At 30.3% G+C, this 5,222-nt stretch overlaps 1 pseudogene; it reads left to right on the forward strand.

The window, feature by feature from the left end:
• Window positions 1-707: 707 nt before the first annotated feature.
• On the forward strand, window positions 708-3,225 carry LOC136203901 (protein FAR1-RELATED SEQUENCE 11-like; annotated as a pseudogene).
• Window positions 3,226-5,222: the final 1,997 nt, after the last annotated feature.

Consider the following 5,222-nt stretch of genomic DNA (forward strand, 5'->3'; position numbering starts at 1 on the left):
ATTAGGGAAAAATAATGCTATCAAAGGTAATTTGTCATATTTGGGTATAATTCGGTAAAAATACCGAATTATATTCAAAATGTGACTTAATATAATTAAAGTATAAATTTAACCTATTATGAATTTTATTCAAGATATATTCCTCGTATGTTGAATAAAATTGAATTTGCTTGAATTTGAGTTATGATTTATTAATTAAAGTTCAAGTGTCAACCAATTGGATTAATATCTCAATGTTGATTTATTTGTTGCAAATTATATTTGGAAGTGCCAATAATCTATACTTGTGAATTATGATCTTTTCAATTTTTTTTTTTATGAATTATGATGTAATATCATGTATTAAAGTTACGCTTAATCTAACCTGTGCCATAAGGCACATGTTTATCTAAAGATATTAATAATTATGGCATTGAAAAGGAAAAAGTGAGATACCGGATATATTAATTATTTGCTTTGAAAAAGATAGTAATTATTACTCAACCTGTTTTTGTTTTTGGCGATGAACCTCCAAAATTGAGTTTTAATATTGAGTTTTAATCCTTTTTGGTGGTGAACCTGTTTTTGCATCATTGATTTTTTTGGTTATAAATATTGAGTTTTAACCCTTCGACTTCTTAACTCATGTTTCTTCTTCTCCTCTTTTCATCAGTTTATAAATTGTTTATCCAAAATTACTCTAATTCCCACTTTACAATTAGCATTAGATGGATATAGACTTGGACATTTTATCTGAACCATTTGTTTCTTCCAGTAATATTAGTAAAAGGTACGTAACATATTTAGTTATTTTTATATTTTTTTATGAACTATTTTTATAATTTTCTCATGCCTATACTTTGATGAGTATATATTATTTTTATTAGTAAAATTACTATTTTTTTTTATTATAGGTTAAGTTTTGACCTCAATGAGCTTCCGACAGAAGATGTAGTTACAAATTATGAAAGTCAGAGTAGTGTGAAGAACTTATTTGAACCATTTGTTGGGCAGTGCTTTGAGAGTGAACAAGAGGCTTATGCTTTTTATGAAAATTACGCCAAAACTAATGGTTTTTCAATTCGGAAAGGTAGGTTTACAAAAAGAGATGGGATTATGATTAGAAGAGACTTCTTTTGTCATCGTGAAGGATTTCCAGACAAAAAATCTGTTAACCCATTAAACGATCAATGAAATAGAGAGTCTTCAAGGTGTGGATGCAAGGCACTAATGCGCATTATATTGAAGAAACCTTTTGAGATTTTTCTTGAACAATGGCATGTTACTCAGTTTGTCACACAACACAATCATAGATTGCTACTGCATGACCAAGTTCGCTTTCTTCCGTCATATCGCACTATATCTAAAGAAGCTGAGCAACAGATTCTTTTGTATAAAGAAGCTGGCCTCTCTGTTAGGCAAATAATGAGGGTAATGGAGCTTGAAAAAAATTTACATCATGGGGATCTTCCATTTCTTCAAAAAGACATATATAACTTTTTTCAAAAGATACGCAAAACTCTTGGAGATAATGATGTTGTGGATCTTCTTGAGTATTGTAAGCTTGCAAAGAATGAGGACTCAAAGTTTCAATATGAGTATACAGTCGATGAACATAATAGGATAGAGCATTTTTTTGGGCACCTTCTCATTGTTTTAATTGGTATCAAAAGTATGGGGATGCTGTTGCCTTCGACACCACTTACAAGGTGAATTACTATAGCATGCCTTTCGGTATTTTTGTTGGTATCGATAATCATGGAAGGACCATATTGTTTGGTTGTGCTCTCCTTCGTAATGAAACAGTGGCTACATTTCGATGGCTAATGAAGGTAAATATTTTAATTTTTTTAATTAAAAAATTTCTCTTGTTTCTCTTCCTACGTATATCTTGTTTACAAATTTTTTTTTGATACATGAAAATATAAAGGTGATATATGACATGTAAATAATTATGTTGACAGCCTTTTGTTGCACTTATGAAGAAATCACCAAAGACGATTATCACTGATCAAGATCCATGGATGACAAAGGCTATTGCAATTGAAATGCCACTTGTGAAACATGCCTTTTGTATATGGCACATAACTACCAAATTTAGTGGTTGGTTTACTTTAATTCTTAGAATCAAATATATGGCTTGGTGTGCTGAATTTTACAGGCTATACAAAGTTGATAATATTGAAGATTTTGAGTATGAATGGCCTCTTGTGATCTCAAAGTTTAATTTACAAGAAAACAAACATATGATGGGCTTATATGAAATTAGAAAATTTTGGGTGCCATGTTATCTCCGTGGCTATTTTTTTGGTGGTATGCGAACTACAGGAAGATCAGAGAGTATTAATAGTTTTGTGAAGCGTTTCACTTCTTCTCGCTTATGCTTAACTCAACTCGTTAAACAGGTAAGTTTCCTTCCTTACTTGCTTAATATTCTAAACTTTTATTTATTTATTTCTATGTGCTACTATGTATATATTAATACTAGAATCTGATGTACTTTTTTTTCATGGTAAATACTAGGTTGACCTTGCTATAGAAGCCATCAGACAAAATCAATCACATAATGTGATGTTGGACACATACATGGGGTCTTCTCTTAGAACTTTGTCGCCTTTGGAGGAACAAGTGTATGGAGTTTTCACAAACTTTGCTTTTAAAAAGTTTCAAGGAGAGTTTGAAATGGAAACTCAATACAAGGTATGTGCTGAAAGTCAAAGAGTGTTTATAGTACAATATTATGACTATCCACATTCACAGGAGCATAAAGTTTTGTGGGATGGAATTGTGGCAGAATGTAGTTGTAGAAATTTTGAGTTTTGGGGAATTATTTGTCGTCATGTGTTAACATTATTCCTCCACAAAGATTGTTTCCAAATTCCATTAACATATTTGCCATTACATTGGTATCGCGATGAATATCATGAAATTGGAAGTTCTTCACTTCTTGGAGGAGCAATGTCCGAAATTGAAATATTATCAGTTGGTGTGGAAGATACTGTTAGGTGTCCTCCATCTTCTATGCCCAAAGGACGTCCCAAGAATAAACGGGATAAAAGTAGCAATGAGTTGGCACCTAAACAAGTTAAAACTTGTAAGTTTTGCAAGAGAACTGGACACAACATTACTACTTGCCGGGATAAGGAAAATTCTGATCCAAATGTTGTTTCTTCAAATATTGGAAAAAAGAGGAAGTCAAGTCAAGAAAATAAGGATTTGAATCCTGTTTACACTTTGAAGTTTTAGATGAATTTGGGTATTGATGCTTGTAATTTGATATAAACTTTTGTATTAGATGATGAATAGCAATGTCCAAGTGGACCACAAGAACTATATTTTTTTTTCTAATGCATGAGTTTTTTTTACAGTTCTAATGAGTGAGTTAGTTAGATATTGGTACTAATTTAGTTAAAGGATTTAGGGTTTTGATATTATTTTTATGTGAAAATATTAATTATATTTTATTATTTTTATGTGAAAATATTAATTATGTTTTTTTTTTATTAATGGTATGTTTTATTAATGGTATATGATTACCTAGAAAACTAAACCTCTTTTGAAAAAGAGATGTATTAATTATGGCTTATCCTATGCCTTATGGCATAGGTTAGCCGAACCGTTAAAGTTAATATTAACTTTTGGTTATGATTTATATTATAATTAAACGTTTATAATATAGTTGATTTCTAAATAATGAATTATGACAAACAAATTCAAAAGCTGAAATATAAATGGATAAACGATTATCCAACGCTTAAAAATGAAACTTTATTAATAATAATAATATTTATAAATGTTATATATTTTTGGATTTCAGGAAAATAAAAAATGTTGGTTATGCACAGTGGACAAGTGGTTTACTGTTGGAGGTTTAAAATTTCTCACCAACCAAAAATAACCGAGGCAACAAAAGCAACCGAGGGACAACTGAATATTAACTGAGGTGACCAAGCGAGCAAAGATCAATGTTAAAGCGACATAACTGATGCTTACCACTTTCTAAAAAGCCGAGTCAAAGCGAAATAACTTAAGAAGTGTGTGAGAAGAGGAGCTAGATTCGTGAGTGAAAATTAACTGTTGAACCAGTTACAATTTCGAATTTGGAGCTGAAAGCTTGACAACGCCTATCAAGTTAGTGTATTCGGCCACCCAACCAGTCGCGGAAGGAATTGGGCATTCAATATAGGACAAGAATTTCTTCTTCTAGGGTTTCTGCAAAGATAAATTGAAAGGGTTTCTACAGAGGTAAATGGATCCTACAATTCAATAGGGAGGTTTTTGCATACAATCGATGCATTTTAGTGGGAGAGGGAAGAAATTTTGGGTTTCTCGAAAGAAAAAGAGAGAGAGGCGTTTTGGGGGGGCAACGAAAATTGAGGGGGGAAATATGGGCGGCAAATGAAATTTCTTTTGTTAAGGGGTTTACTTCTTACCATTAGAATTTAATAAGCGTTTGTTTTTTTGTATTACAATTAGCAAGCGGTTTTTTAATTTCCTATGAAAATAAAAATAATTTTTTTTAATTTATAATAAATTAATAAGAGGAAGTTTTAGTAAAAATTAACATAAACTTTTTTTTTTTTGTTTATCAATAACATAATTATAGGATTTACTCTTATTTGATTGATAGATAATATACTTTTAAAAAGGGTATTTAATACCCTTATTAATTTTTGCTTACTAATACCCTTTTTCTTGTAGTGATTGAAGAGCAATTTTACCCGTAATGTTATCAAGTTGGGTCAATATCAGACATTATTATGAAACACAAATATTTTATTCCTTATTATGCACCAATTACATATCAATTTGTTTTTAAAAAATATATTTCATATTTTCTTTGATTTAATAATAAAATTTGAGATTAATATTTATAAATCTGATAAAATATTTTGAATAATTTTTTTGTCCAACTCGTACAAAAGACAATATATTTTTCAATTTTTAAATTTTTTTTTCACGTCTAATCTTATGTTTATGAAATTCAGATTGTCTACAGTTGTATCAAAACAGAAGATATCCTGTTCTTTAATCCATGCCCTTCATTTAGTACCAATGGCTAGGATTAAAAAAACATTATTTTTGTGTAATTTTGTACTGATTTTCCCCCTTCTCTCTCCTCAGTTTCACCATCATTCTCTTTTGTTATTTCTCCTATTTTTCTCTTTAATGAATATGTAGGAACATATGACAAAATTCACCGGTAGTGAATCACACAGAAAATATGTTCTTCTTCCCTTTCC

Source organism: Euphorbia lathyris, chromosome 8 (assembly GCF_963576675.1).
Source record: "Euphorbia lathyris chromosome 8, ddEupLath1.1, whole genome shotgun sequence".
NCBI lineage: Eukaryota > Viridiplantae > Streptophyta > Magnoliopsida > Malpighiales > Euphorbiaceae > Euphorbia > Euphorbia lathyris.